Here is a 14,381-nt window from a genome sequence, read left to right on the forward strand (position 1 = left end):
ACACAAAACACATCCTCTTCAGAACGTGGGAGGCCCTGACCTCGCAGGGCACATCCGCATGGTCAGCATCACACACGGTCAAGAGAGAGGCAGGCGGGAATGAGGACAACCGTGACCACGGGCTGGGTCTGTCATTCCAGCACTCACGAGGAGGACTGGCTGGTGCACGAGGCTCTGTATTCACCTAATGATAATAATACTAATAGGAGTAGAAGTAACAACCGCAAACGTCTATCAAGCATTTGATACACGTCAGGCAGCGTGCTGAGCGGTTTATACATACTGTCTAACATGGTCCCCATCACCAAGGATGGAGAGGGAACAGGGAAACTGAGGTTCAGAGAGGAAAGGAAACGTTCCCGAGGGCACTTGGATTGGCACCTGGTGCTGGGACGCTGGACCAGATCTGCCCAACTTCGGCATCCAGGGCTAGGGACCAGGCGAGGCCCATGAGGCAAAGCACCCAGGGTGCCAGGTTCAGGGAGGGTCACCCTCTCAGGGGCTGACCCTCAGAGGGAGGGAGCGCCTCCTCAAATTTCACTCCCTGGGCACCTCCTCCTCCCCCTCACCCCAGTCCCGGCCCTGTGAGGGTCAATGCTCTTGGGGTATGAGCTTGGATCAGGACTGGGGCTCACAGAGAGCAGGCCAAGGAAGACTGTGCAGCATGTTCCAAAAAATGGGTCAGGAGCCCAGGAGAGAATGAGACTGGGGCCCGGAAGCACGGAGAGAACACTGGAGGAGCAGGGCCTGGAAGCCCTCAGGGAGGATGGGACCCATGGCCCAGCTTGCTCATCTCCACACACACTCGGTGGGGCACCAGGACCTTCCCTGAGACAGGAACACTGAACCAGCGCAACCCGGAGGAACCAGACACGGGAGGACGGTGTCTGCAAAGGGGCCAAGTACAGAGGACAGGAGGCTGCGGCCTCCGGTGGACGACGGGAGATTTCCAAGGACAAAGGCTGTACTGGCAGAGGTGTGTGTGACCAGTCTGGGGGCTTGGGCGGAGGAACACTGGGCAGTCAACCACGCACAGGCCACACGTCTCCAGGCTGGCGCTGCGTCATAGGTTTCACTAACCTCTGCACCCAGGGAGGACAGCCTCACGATCCAAGTGCCCCCAGGGCTTATTTTAACAAAAGCGGGAGTCCATGGACCCCCAAAGCTTGGGATAGAACTTGAGTGAAGACATGTCAGCCTTCCCATTGCTGGTGGCGTCTGATTCCTCACTGTGAAATCAATGAGGGGCTGCTGGCACAGTGGCTGGTGGGTCACACACCCGAGGAGGCTCAATGCTCCCCTCACTGAGCCCACAGGGGTGTGGGGCAGGTAGTGGCTCTACTGGCCCCGAGCCAGGTGTACATGACCCAGTGGCGCCTGGTGGCCAGATGGATGGAGGCTCTGGTCACCAGCCCTGTGCCCTGGGAAGGGCTGGGGGCACCCAAATGAGGGGCACCTGTTCTCCACCCGCAGACACTGCCCACCGCCAGGCTGCACGCTGCTTCCTTTCTCTAAAGTGCACAAGGTGTCTCAGGAGCTGACGGTGGCCCTGCTGCCACAGGAGCCGGGGAGGGAAAGAGTTGGCAGAGGAGACTGAGCAGGGGGAATTAATTCATTAAAAATGAACCTCCCTCCCTGCTCCCAAAGAGCCAAACCAACATCCTGTGTGTTGACATCCAAATCAAACTGGGGCGGACCTCAGCCACGCACAGGGCACTCCCCACCCCCCTGACCCTTGCGATGGGGCAGACAGAGCTCACACATCCCGAATTAGCAGTCGGGGGGCTCAACTCACATTTGGCACACCAAACCAGGCACCACGGTAGGTCTATTTTTATTTGGAAACATGCAACGTGCTTGACCAAGGCTGAAGAATTTTTAAAAAACAAGAAAGATAAGGGAAAAAAGGAAAGGTTATTTGGCCTAAAGATGTGTTTGTTGCACATGGGCATCATAATCCAGCCATGCAGACTACAGGAAGGAAGAAAATGACAACCAGAAAGGACCGGATCTGGCTTTTCAGTGCCTTCAAGGTCATTATTCTGGTTTTGTTTAAAAACGCTTTTTGGCTTGCTGCAAAGAGTCCAGCAGTGAGCAGGAGGAACGCTCCTACATGGCACGGGTGGTACGTATATACCGCATACACGCACACACTCAAATGCACACCCAGCCACGGCCACCCCGCCCAGGCCTCCGCCTCCTGGGTCTATGAATGGATCAGAAACAATCCGAGGTGCAGGCCTGGGAGGAGCCGTCTGGTGAGGGGGAAAGGGAGACATCTAAGGCCAGCAGTGCAGAGCCTGCGGTCCCAACAGCGCCTGCTGACCCAGCCGACTAAACGCCACAGAAACTCGTCCCCTGGCCTGGGCCACGCTCAGCACCCGGAACGGGCAGTCCTGACTTTCCACTCTAATTAGGAAACACGCACCACTAGGGGAACAGCTAAGCAGAGAGCCTTCCAATAATCTCATTTTAATTCTTCCAAGGCGCAGATGACCTTTTCTTTCTTTCTTTTCTTTTTTTTTCTTTCAACTAAAAAACAAAGCATCCGTTTATTTACACGAAATGCTCTCACACAAAGGTGGATTAAGGTCTAATGCTTTTAATGATTTCTTCCAATCGTGAGCAGCCAGGTCATAAAACCAAGCAAGGCGAAAGAAAGAAAAAAAAAAAAACATGTCAACAAAACTGGCCCAATAATGGAGCACAGGGGCTGGTGCATTTCTGAGCGTTGGTGAGGAAATACTGAGAACTCACAAAACAAAGTCGGGAGGGGATCCCAGTTGCTGTAAAAGAAAGGCCTGCAGGGAATGAATTGGTAATTAAGCCAGGAGTGGCCTCGGAAAACAAAGCTCACCACTATTTGGGGTTTTCTGGAAAGAAACAGCAGTCTACAGAGGCGGGTATGTTGGAGACACACAGAGACACCCCAACACCTCAGGCTGCAAAGGCACCAACCCCCGAAACCCTGCCCAACCTCCACCTAGGCACTTGTCAAGAAATGAGGAAAAACCAGTTTTCTCTGCACTGATTTCTTTTTAATTAAAAAAAAGTGAAGTCTGTAAACACAAGTTCTGCTCCTGTCAGTCCTGACGCGGTAGAACCAGAGGGACCTTCTTGTGTAACTGGAATCCCCCACCCAGAGAGCGAGGGTTTCTCAGACCCCAAGGGTAATGCTTTCAATGGTTTCAGCCTTCCGTGATTGAAAATTCTCCACCAAAGAAATCAGAATAGAACTTATTTTTGAAATTAAAAAAAAAAAAACCCATTGATTCCACATGTTTGCAGAGCTCCTTAGAACAAAAGGGAAGCAGAAAGGCAACTGACATGGGCAGGCACGCTTCTCGGGCTTGGCTCTCCCATATCTGGAACGTATACTGGCCCCATTTTACAGACAGGTAAATGGAGGTTCAGCAACCTGTTTTATGGCTGATCAGGGCCCAGACTCGGGTACAAACGCAAGGCTGTCTTTCTCCAACGCCCATACTCCTTCAGGCAAACCCCAGGCCTCCCTCGTGGAAGCTTCGGTAACCAACAGCAATGATAAGCCTGGAGGATTTAGAAGATTTTCATAAATGTTAACGCGTGCTTAGGCTGAGATGTGGGTGGGATGGAGGAGAAGTTTTGTGTGTTTAAGTCCAAATGTTTTTAATCCTGAAAATAAAAAGACTCGAGGGATAGATGCAGCCACGTGAACAAGCGTTGCCCCTAGGACATGGTGAAATCATTACAGATCTTTAAATTTTTGTTCCCCTATTTTTGGCTTAAACCTAGAGCAACGAATATGTATTTGCTATGAAAATTAAAGTTATTAGTTTTATTTCATTTATTCAAGGTGACATGTAGCAGAGGCAGAGATGGAAGACCAAAAAAAAAAACCCTCCCCATTTTGATTCTGCATGTACAGTCTCTTAGGCAGCAGATGAGGGACGTTCAGAGCCAGCATCCTAGCGGCCGCTCACTCCATCTCCGCTGCACCCCTGGCACAGATTAGGGAAGCGAAATACATTTTTAACAATCTGAAATACCGAGCATAGAAATGATGAAAACCATGTAAAGAGTTTTTCTCATGCCCAGAGAAATATGTCCACTTCATCCCCCAAAACAGATCGCATCTGACCAGAGCCTTCAGACCTATCTCCCAGCCACATCAGCTCAGTGTAGACACTCGCTGCTCTGTTCTTTTCTTTTTCTTGGTAGGAGCACAAGCTGGGGGAGCCAACTGGGTGAGGAGGTCTAATTATTTTCTTTTTCAGTAGAAAACTGCGTGGTCTAAGCACATAATTCTTCAACTCAGAGCGGACCATATGATCCTTTCTAGATTTAAGGAGTAAACAACACACGACTGTATAAACTCTGGTTTATCCAGCAAATTGTCTGTGTAAACAGTTTACAGCTGTCGGCCCTGCTGCCCATTACTCAGACCTTCTTGGGCTCTGCCGCTGGGAGAGACATCAACCTTCTCCCACCAACCGCTCCACGCGCCCACCCCATCACGGTTAGCACCGGCACACCGCGCTGCCAACTACGAGAAAGCAACTTAACACCCAGCCTCTCGGCGATCACAGGGGCTGAGACTGAGCTTCACACTCCGGCTCATGGACAAGTCCTTGTGCTCTTGGAAACTCAGTTAAGCGGTTGGAGGTGTGATTTGAATTTGTGTATGGCATTTAAGAGCAAATGTCTTACGTCCCAGGATGTGACAACTGAAAAGTAGTTATAATTACTTCTTGTCATTCACGGTCATGAGACTCTTAAAAAAAAAAGTCGCTGTGAACTCTGAATTCTTGAATATAGAACCATTGCTCCTAGGAGAAATACAGGGTTTGGTTCCTGCGAGCCTCTGGACACGTTTTGTCAACTGATAAATAACCTTGTTTTATGCATGTTTCTGTTTAAAGGCACCTTAATTCAACATACATTGTTGATTCGTTATCACTGAACTCACGGCCAGTGGTCCTATAACTCACGCCTGAATGAAGCTTATCGAGTGTTTTCTCTGTAAAGCACGTGGCAGCCTTCTTTGGCTTCAACACACTAAACAGCACTTCAGCTCCATCCCTGGAGGCCATTCAAAATAGCAAAATCACTACAAAAAGCATAGAAATGTGAAAAACATGGTACCAGAAAGACCTCAAAAAGGATGTTTGTTTACAGCATGAGTGCTGACACCAGAAGGCAGAACACGACCTTGTTTGACCTCATCTGGGACCGTGCCTCTTGGGTGACTGAATATTTCGCTGCTCTGCATGTGTTTGCAAGTGACCACAGAAGTGTCGCAAATATTGATTCTGGAGTTAGAAATAAATGTGAGTGACTAGGTAAATTCACAAATGCAGAGTCCATGAATGAGAAAAATCAACTGAATTCTAAAAAACCATGCCCCATTCTCAGGCAGACTGAAGTCCTTATCAGCTGCAATAAGGAAACTCAGTTTTCATTTCAGCTTACATTCCTATATGCCCTGCTTATATGTCCTAACTCTGTACTATCTAAATTATTTAATTCAGGCCCAGTTCTCCTCTGCAGTTTTGCCCCCGCGTTCTCTGAGGTCAGTGCACAGGGCGACTGTAAGTCACTGACCCCCCCCAAGGGGTTCTGCACGGAGTGGACAGAGCCCCATATATGCTGAAGGACAAATAGAGCTTCTAACAAACTGGGAAAGAACGTTAATGGTGAGGTTCTGGAGAGGCGGTAACGGCAGGAGAGGTGGCCAGGGTGGCTTGGCCCCACTGCTCGGGGGAGCACTGCTCTGCAGACGGGCCCTGGCCATGGCTTTCCGCCCCTGGGAGCACAGCTGGGTAACCCCTTCCAGACCGAGCCTTGTCTTAGCAATTGCACCACCAGTAGGAATTCCCGTTTCCCCACTTCTCTTCCAGCTCCCTTGGGGTCAGTCACAGTGGATGGAAGATGAGTTAGCCAAGGTCTTTATCCCTACATCATGGACGGGGAGGCGGAAGTGCGCAATGGCTGAGAGAGGGGCGTTCGTTCCTTCCTTAAACATGAGCACTACAGAAGCCGCCACCGGAATTCAGAAATGCCCACACCTGACACCCATCTAACCCAGGAGAACACAGGCGAACGGAAGACTCAGCGACTTACTAAGGTTAAATGAAGTCTGACAAAGTGTGAAGGTATGAGCGTCCAAGTCTGATCACTGAAGGGCTCACATCCTCAATTTTGAAACTTACTACCAAGTTCGAGTGATCAAATTAGTGTGGTACACGCATAAAAAGACACTTGGATCAACTAAACTGAGAGCCCAGAAATCAACCTTCACATTTACAGTGGACTGACTTTTGACAAGGGTGCCAAGACCATCCAATGGGGCGGAGTGGAGAAGAGTGTCTTCAACAAACGGTGCTGAGACAAATGGACACCCACATGCAAAAGGATATGATGTCAAGCCTTCTGAGATATAACATCAAAACCGTGAGTGAGGAAAAACAAACCTCACGTCAGTGTGTTCACCAGTGCAGACGGGCTCCCTTCGACCCCCCTAAAAAAGGAGCGCGGCTGGGTGAGTGCTGGGAGTGAGGCCGGGAGGTGGGGAGTCACCAAGCCAAGCGATGAATGTGTTCATTCAGCCCCAGGCAAGCTGCCCAGCTACCCCTCACCCCATTACGGTCTCCAGCTAACTGGGAGCCACCCCAGCAGCCTCTGTGTCGCAGGCTCCTCACTGAGCCAATTCAAATGTCACATCGGCTGTTGCTCCACAGTGGGGATTCTCGATTATGGTCAGGGTCCAGACAGACCGTGTGCGCCGCACTCCCCTTTAGAACAAGCATGCCCTCACTCCGGGTTTCCCAGGCACCTCCGGGATCTGGGGCTTCAGGAAGAGATGCCACCCCTGGGGAGGGAAGCTCACACAAGACCCCACAGAGGACTCGAGGGGCCCTGGGCTAAAGCCGTGGCTCCTGCAGGATGAGTTAAGTCAGCGAAGTGTAAACGAAGGAGTCAAATCCCCCTGGGATTTACAAATTGGAAGCGACGAAGTTTATCCCAATAGTTTGCTGTACTCTGTGGAAACCCAAACATGCTGGGAGAGGAGGAGGGAAGGGAAATAAATAATTGTTGACATTCAACAGACCACGGCCAGCTGGAGCCAAGCGCACAGAGACATCATGCAGATTTCCTTCCCTCCAGGCGAGATGGTACTTGTGTCTGGGCGGAGGGGATCTCTGGGGAGCAGACTTAATGTTCCTCAAATGATCGAGGTGCTTCTCCCTGAGGGACCCCACTGAGGCTCAGGGGCTTTGGCAACAGGTCCAGACGCCCACCAAAAAGGGCCCCCAGCAGGTCCACCTCAGGGCGTCAAAGGAGGGTGGTCCGTGAAGAGATCCTTGGAACCCCCTTATTTTGACAAATAACTTCACGCAGTGTTTCCTGATCGCCCGTACATCACAGCAGTCTGCCAGGCGTGAGAGCCCACGTTGAATAAACACAGCGGAGGCCAAGGGAAAACAGCCCTGAGAACAGCATCCCAGCAAGAAGACAGGGAGGCAGGTGGGATGGTGAGAAGAGACTTTCACAATCAAGCTCAGGGCCCAGGAGGTGGGCTCCAGGATCTCTGGACGACCGCTGCCTCAGTGACCCACATCCAGATCCAGGCTCTTAGGAGAGCAGACAAGGGGGACTGGAGACGGGCCTTATCCCAGTCCCCTGCTGCCCCCATGTACCCTCGGTTCCAGGCTCTGGGTCACCTGTCAGAGCAGAGGACCCCCCAGAGAGCCACATCATCATTCTCACTCCCATTCTCTTGGCAGACATCTCTGGGCACCCTGGCCACAGTTAGCTCCTAGGGTGGGAGTTTGCTGGCAGCACCCAGGTGAGCGCAGCAGGTGATGCGAGCCTTCAAGTTCCATTCCCAAGATCTCTGAACCCTTGCGTTGCTCCCTGAGCATCACAGAGGGAAACAGACCCATCTTCGACCATTTGCCAGCCCACAAGATGACACTAACAAGGCTGCCCAGTGTCTGCACCTCTGCAGCCTCTCCTGTGTATGCACTTGCACACATGAGGCTTTCTGCATGTGCGTGCATGAGTGTGTGTGCATGGACACGGTCCTGGGCAGCCAACACAGGACCATCTTCCCGTAAGCCCGTGGCATGAGGTGGATGCCCACACTCCTGTAGTAAGAGACCCTAGTGAACTTTGAAAGTTTTAACACGTTCATGTTTCCTCACCGACTTCATTGCTTAGCATTTATTTTGGTCAGTAACTCATAAAGGAACTTTGCACGTCCTCCATCAACAGCTTTAAGCCTCCTCTGTCTTACTGTCTCGCCGTAATGTTTTTCTTCACTGGCATTTTGGACACCCTCCCTCTCCCCGGGGAAAAGTTGGGGTTTTAGGTGGGGAGGTTGGGAGGAAGGATGATGTGTTTTGCCTAAAAATATCTCCGTCACGTGGTATGTGGGAAATGAGACAACCACGACTTCCACATGGCCAGACATCCCCAATGCAGGTCTGAGAGTGGGTGTAAGTGCTCCCTGTGGAAATCCAAGTGTTACCCGAAAAGAGGGGCACACTCAGACCCAGCCTTCTCGTGGCCAAAGTGTGTGCCTTGAGCCATGATCTCTCTCAACAGTCCTATTTGAATTAAATTTATGGAAGCAGCCACAGGCAGGGCAGGAGAGAAGAGCCAGGAAGAAGGTGAGGTGGCTGGAGGCTGGTTAAGAGTGTTGTCACGCATTTTAACCATGCCTAAGTGGGCTGCACGGTGTCCCCCCAACCCCAGACTGAGATGCTGAAGCCCTAACCCTCAGTGTGACTCTATCTGGAGTTGGAGCCTTTAAAGAGGTACCTGACGTTAAATGAGGTCATAAGAGTGGGGCTCAAATCCAGTATGACTGGTGTCCTTATAAGAAGAAGAGACATCAGTGATCTCCCCCCGACCTCCCCACCGCCCACGCCCAGAGAGCACAGGTGATGGCCACAGTGACCACGGGAAGAGAGGCTTCACCAGAAACTGACCCCAGTGCCACCTTGATCTTGGACTTCCAGCCTCCAGAACTGAGAAAACAAATGTCTGTCGCATAGGCCACCCCGTCTAGGGTATTGGTTATGGCTGCCTGAGCCGCTCAGTCACCCAGGGTGTAACCGGGGTTCAGATGGAAGCTCTCTGTGTCCCCCTTGCTCACATGGGGAGCAGACAAGGACAAGGACCACTGGAACTCTCCCTCCTCATGTGCTGCATGACACCAAGGCCGCCCTACACGCCATGGGACCAGGCTGGCTGTTTAGAACATAGTTTAATAACAAGAAACTGATCTGGAAAGACGTACAAGCATCTGACTGACACAGTTACAAAAACACACGGTAGAGGAGTCCTAGGGAGAAGCTCTGGGAGTCAGAGACGTGTTGATGGCTCTGTATTTAATATCATAAAACATCTCAACCCGTGCATTCGGATGAAACAGAGGTGACACTCTCAGCCATGTGGCAGCAGGGTGCCACACAAGTTGGAGTGAGGATCTGACTGGGGAATGGAGACACCTGGGAGAGACGTGGACAGATGAGGCCATGTCACATGGAGACGCACGTCACTCCCAGCACCAGCCACTCTATTTGCAGGGGTTTCCTTGAAAATCCCCAGTCCCCAGGGTATGTTCTAAAAAAGCTCATTAACATAGCCTTTGAGGGAGGAGCCAGTTTCCAAAGAATTCCAAGGAATGCCAGGGGGTGGTGAGAGGTCCTTGAGAGGGTGGTGAATCCATCTTCTGGATCTGGTGGGAACCCGGGAGCCTCACCATGAGCACACGAGGCCCCCAGATTGCTGTCAAACAAGTGAAAGGGAGCATCGCTGCTGGTTCTGCTCGAGACTGTCAACAAAAGCAGAACCAGCAGCGACAGGCATTCTGGGTGTGCAGGACCAAACTCAGCAACCCAGGGAACACAAACACCTGGACGCGTTCAAAAATCACAAGTACACAAAGCACACAACACCCAAGGGGGCTGTCACTGCAAATGTCCAGAGTTTCCTTTGGGAGGAGAGGGGTGGGGAGGAAGGAAGGCGGGGTGGAGGGGGCGGTGCCCGGCGAGGGGCATCTGCACGGCTGATGGACTCGAGTGCTTGCGCCGGGTGGCAGTCACAGAGATGCCCACCTTATAATAACCCACCATGTGATTAAAACGCTCGGGTCGTGGTTACCCCGGAGGGAGTGGGCACGAAACTGGCATGAGTGAGTCTCCCCAGGGGCTGGTCCTGTCTGGTCCCTGGGTCTGGGTTATGGTTACACAGAGCACTCAGTTTGCAGATGTTCACTGAGCAGTAGTCGCTGATATCTTACCTTTATGTAAATTCTGCTTCCATTAAAATTTTAAAAATAAAAGAGGTGTACACGCAAGTGAAATGGGAGAGAGTGGACCTGGTTTGACATTCTGGGAATGGTCAAGATTACCGGCCAGTTTAGAGACAGGAGTTTGTCTCATCTGAGGAGCTAACGTATAACGTGGTGACTGTAGTTGGTAACACTGTGTGGCATAATTAAAGTCTGTCGAGGGAGTGGAACGTACATGTTCTCCCCTCGCCGTCCCCGGCCAGAAAGTAAACATATGAGGTGGTGAATATGTTAATAAACTCCATGGGGGAATCCTTTCACACATTACCAAGTTGTACACTTTAAATATTTTATAATTTTATTTGTTAATGATACATCAACAACACTGAGAAAGAATAGAGTTTGTCTTAAGAGGAGTCAAGGGTCATTGGTTGATGAAATCACAGTGCTCCTCATTAAAGTGCTATTAACCAGCCAAGGTCTGCTTTTGTCTGTATCACCAGGTTTTACCTGTATTACCTGCATTTCTTAGACCATATAAGCTGCTTCTAGAATTCTTTACTGTCCTCCGAAGAACCTTGCAATGGTGTGTTCTTGAAACTTGCCTGAAATAGCCCTGATAAATAACTTTACTCTTTCTCATACAAATAGCTGCATTTCTACACGAAGAATAAAATACAAGGCCACGCAGAGAGAGAGTTGCCAAGTTAGCAAAGAAAAAGAGAAACTTTCTCAGAATAATTAAGAAACCACATTTCTTGCTAAATGCTTAGCCCAGCAAAATCATTCTCTTGGGGATGAAATGTGGAACGTCCGTGAGACCCTGGGATGAGGGTCAACGGCGGCACAGAGGGCACTTCCAATCTGTGCTTTGTTCTAGGCCCTTCTAGGGTGGGCTGGCTCTCCGGCTGGGGGTGGGGGCGGGGGAGGGGAGGTCAGGCCAGGCCCCAGGGCAGCACTGGGCACCAGCTTCTGAGCACAAGTCTGGAAATCCCCTGCTGGCAGTACACAGCAGCCCCTCAACTAAAGAAGTCACCCTCACACAGGAAGCTGGCTGTCATCTGGATGTTGACTCAGTGTCCATGAGCTAAAGTCAATCCACCGTGACAAGCCCCCACTTTCTAATGGCCAAGAGAGGCCTGGGTAGTGCTCTGCCTCTGCTGGCAGGATGCAAAAATGACGACATTCCATTTTACCTAAAGACAAAACCAAACCAAAGCTAGCAGAATTTGACAGAGCAGCGCCATGAAGTCAGGTGGGCGCCACATGCACTGAGAGGAAACCAGCGAACCTGCGGCGGGACAGGCGGCCGATAAGGAAGACGGCCCAGAAATTGACACCACACTGGAAACTGACTATACCTCACTTAAAAAAATAGTCTAAAAAAATAGGGCTAAAAATAAAGTAAGTCGCTGAATCAAGGAAAAAAAAGGAAAAAAGAGAGAAAAGAAAGATGCTCAGCCTTGGGAATTGTCCCTGGGATGTGGCAGGTATGCCTTGCCTTTGGGTTGAAGTCATTTCACTGCTCCAAACTTAGGGGCTACAGCTCATTACCAAGAGGCTACTGTCTCAGTCCCTTCAAGATGCTGAAACAAAATACCACAGAGTGAGTGGCTTATCGACAACAGAAATGTATGACTCACTTCTGAAGGCTGGAAGTCTGAGATCAGGGTGCTGCAAGGCTGGGGTGAGGGCTCTCCTCTGGGTCACAAGTGTTCCTGCTGTATCCTCGTACGGCAGAAGGAGCAGGAGCTCTGTGGGGTCCCTCTCACAATCTCAATCATGAGGGCTCCATTCTTATTACCTAATCAACTCCCAAATGCCCGGCTTCTTAACCCCATGACCTTAGAGCTTAGATTTCAACATAAGGATTTTGGGGGAGACATAAATATCCAGCTCACAGCAGCTACCTTGGATTTGAAGACTATCTCGGACATAGAACTAGTGTGAACATCAATGTCTGTCTTTGAAATGTCAAAGGCAGAGTATAAAGAAATTTTCTTCGTCTTTTAAGCAACTTCATACATTTCCCTTTGGCCTCTGTGATGATGATGGTCCCCAGTTCCATCCCCAGGACCGGGTTCTCCTTCAAGCTCTGCTGTGGCATTCCAGTGAGGCTGGCCAGCCAGCTGTCCTGCACTTGCCCCAGGCTCAGGCCACACCAAACAGGACTTGCTACCCCAAACTGAACCCTCTCAACTTTTCCACCCCTCACGGTTCAAAAGCTAGCAGACCCAGTCAACCTCTCTGTCTGCCTGTCTATCTGTCTCTCTCCCTCTCTTCCGTCCCACCCCGTCTCTGTAGTCATCAAGTACTGCCACTTCCTGCTGCTCACAGATTCTGGAATTTGTTCCTGCCTCTTTGGTCCCAAGTCCAGGACCCTGTCACCACTTTAAGTCTGGATTATTGTGATATCCCCTCAAGGGCCATCGCTCCTGTTTCTCTCCACTCCAATGAGTCCTTTAAAGTCCAGATCCAAATGTCCCCTCTTGCACTGACTGTCCCCTGGTCCTGCAGGACTTACTCCCTTCCCCGCTCGAGGTGCCCAGAGCCCATCGTGATACTTTCCTGCACCATAAGCCCCATTTTCCCTGCGGCCCAGGCATCTGAACAAATCTTATGTCTGCATGGATGCTAAGCATCTCTGAGCTGGGACCCCTACACTGTCCCATAACTGGCATGGGATAGTGTGGGCTGAACATGTCCTCAATAAGTTTCATGAATGAACATGCATGTCAGCCCTACCAACTTAATCTTCATAAAACACCACCCTCTGCTGCTTAAGGAGTCGACTGGAACAGAAAGGAATAAATGATGAGGATGAGGATGCTGATGACAAACACTGACCACACGTGTACCAGGCCCCATGCTACAGATCTCCCTGCATTGTCTCATTTTATACTTACAATCACCTAGTGAGGTAAATACTATTATTCCCACGGTACTGACCCCACGGTACTGATGAGAAACTAAGGCCCTAAGAAATCAACAGGTCATCTGGAGGGGCAGAATGTAGCTCAGTGGTAGAATGCATGCTTAGCATGCACAAGCTCCTGGCTTCAATCCCCAGTCCCTCCAGAAAAATAAATAAATACATGAATAGAAACCTACTTACCTCCCCCTCCAAAATAAATTTAAAAAGAAAACAGGTCATCTAAGGTCAAACAGTGAGTGATGGAGCTTGGATTCGACCTTAGGTCTTTTGGACCAGAGGCCTTGTCCTAAATTCACCCTAAACTCACACCAGAGGCTGCAAGCTGGTGGCCACAGAAGGATTTGGATGGAAGAAATGTTCTGTTCGGATCACTGAGTATGCCAAAAAGAAAAAAATCAACTAGTCATCAACAATTAAAAATTAGGAGAATCTACATAAAATTCAGATTTCCTGACTCTTCTTAAAATATCAGAAAATGACAGACTAGTCACTAAATGGTGCTGGGACAACAGGTGATCCACAGAGAAACAAATTCCCCACCTCAATCAGACACATGAAAATAAACTCTAAATAGAGCAAAGGGGCAAGTATGAAAAAACTTTTGAGAGGGTCAGAAGAAAATGTAGCTAAAATGTCATCATGATCTTCAAATAGTAAAGGTACTTTCAAACAAGACCTAAAGAGCGGAAATCAGGAAAGGCTGAGGTATCTAGCTAAATCCACACAGAAAATGTCTATGTGACAAAAGTCATAAACAAAGTTAAAGACAAAGGACAGACAGGACGAAGTTATTTTCAACTCGTATGACCAAACAGAGGTTAGAAAGCTACCCCTCCGTACTAGCAGTCAGAAGAGAGCAGGGTAAAATCACTAGGAAACAGCAACTCACCCTCAGCACGGTGGCAGAGCCTAAAGGTTACCAAGATTGAAAACTCTCAGATGCTGTGAATGATTCGAGTACGAATTAGCATAAAGGCCGTTTCAGAATGCAATCTGGCTTGTCTAGAAAAACTGCAAGCTGTGGAGGCATTGAGAAGTGGCTATACCCCTGGAAGTACCCAGCTGTACTTCTGCACTGGCGTGCCCCAGCCCACTGGCCCCCTGGATGGGAATGTGTGCAACCCTCGATATGCACATACCCCATGCACGCAAGCACGTGTGCAC

At 50.0% G+C, this 14,381-nt stretch overlaps 1 protein-coding gene across 1 annotated transcript in view; it reads right to left on the bottom strand.

Annotated features, from left to right (window-relative positions):
• Nucleotides 1-14,381, bottom strand: part of ADAMTS17 (ADAM metallopeptidase with thrombospondin type 1 motif 17) — a 304,068-nt gene that overhangs the window by 168,728 nt on the left and 120,959 nt on the right. The gene's annotated exons all lie outside the window — the stretch shown is intronic.

This window comes from Camelus ferus, chromosome 27 (assembly GCF_009834535.1).
Source record: "Camelus ferus isolate YT-003-E chromosome 27, BCGSAC_Cfer_1.0, whole genome shotgun sequence".
Classification (NCBI taxonomy): domain Eukaryota; kingdom Metazoa; phylum Chordata; class Mammalia; order Artiodactyla; family Camelidae; genus Camelus; species Camelus ferus.